Source organism: Mizuhopecten yessoensis, unplaced genomic scaffold, assembly GCF_002113885.1.
Source record: "Mizuhopecten yessoensis strain PY_sf001 unplaced genomic scaffold, ASM211388v2 hete_35975480, whole genome shotgun sequence".
Taxonomy (NCBI): Eukaryota; Metazoa; Mollusca; class Bivalvia; order Pectinida; family Pectinidae; genus Mizuhopecten; species Mizuhopecten yessoensis.
The window spans coordinates 1-1,143 of NW_018481906.1; the positions used below are offsets into that span (position 1 = coordinate 1).

Below are 1,143 nucleotides of genomic sequence, written 5' to 3' on the forward strand. Positions count from 1 at the left end.
TAGGGGTGAAAGGGTTAACCCTGTAAAGGTTTCACCTCTTTCTCTAATGGTTTGACCTCTATTAGTAGCTGTTTAACCTCTGTGAATAATAATTTGACCCCAAGAAAACGATTTTTCACATCTATAAATTATGATTTGACCTTTAGATAAAGTTTCAGGATATTTGTTATATTTGTTATGTGTGTTATGTGTGACTAGCCACCACCCAGCCGACGTGCTGATTCGAAGGATCGGCCAGGCAGTGTACGCAGTAGCTCTCATGCTGATAAGGACAAAAAGGCAGGGAAACCCTCCGGCAAAAAGAAGGTGAGATCTCCCATTCTAAACTGTACCAAGAAGAGTTGTTCATTATAAAACCTGTATATAATTTTTACTTGAATATGTTTAAATTGAAAAAAATGTTGCAGTAAAATTTAATTGTGCCATTTTGGCAAAATATTCCAAATTCTACCTATATCAAAATATCCTGACATTCAACCTCGACTCTATTAATTATAAAATCTCCACATATATAGGCCCCAGTCGTGTACATGTATTACAGTGTTTTGGCCCCAGTCGTGTACATGCATTACAGTGTTTAGGCCCCAGTCATGTACATGTAATACAGTGTTTATAGGCCTGTAACAACATGTAATACATGTAGTGTTTAGGCCCCAGTCATGTATGTAATACGAAGTGTTTAGGCCCCAGTCGTGTACATGTAATACAAAGTGTTTAGGCCCCAGTCATGTATAAAATGGCTTCTGATTGAAGGATGGTAAAGGTGGGAAAGATGCTAAAGAAGAGGAGAAACATGATAAAACTAAAGGAGGGAAGAAAGAAAAGGAGGAGAAAGGAGGGCAGAAAAAAGGTAAACCAGAATGAGTTGAGATAACCACATTAATATTGAGATGATGTGTTTGATAGTTTTGAAGTTTCACAGTATGCTGTTGTGGTGTTGATTTATCTGATACTTCTGGCTGAAATTTCTTGAAAAAAAAAAAGAATGTTTAAAATAATGTCTTCAATATCATTTTTGTATAAATTTGCTTTTAATAGAATTTGTTTCAAATTTGAAAACATCAAGATCAGTATTTTAGTATAATACAAGGCCCATTATTTTCCAAACCATATTGTCTATCTACCTATAATTATAAATATACT

The 1,143-nt window shown here is 34.8% G+C and overlaps 1 long non-coding RNA gene across 1 annotated transcript; it reads left to right on the top strand.

Moving 5' to 3' along the window:
* Positions 1-181: 181 nt before the first annotated feature.
* LOC110444047 lies at positions 182-819 on the top strand. The gene is made up of 2 exons (XR_002462186.1): positions 182-306; positions 754-819. It is a non-coding gene; the product is annotated as an uncharacterized LOC110444047 (long non-coding RNA).
* The last annotated feature ends 324 nt before the right edge of the window (positions 820-1,143 follow it).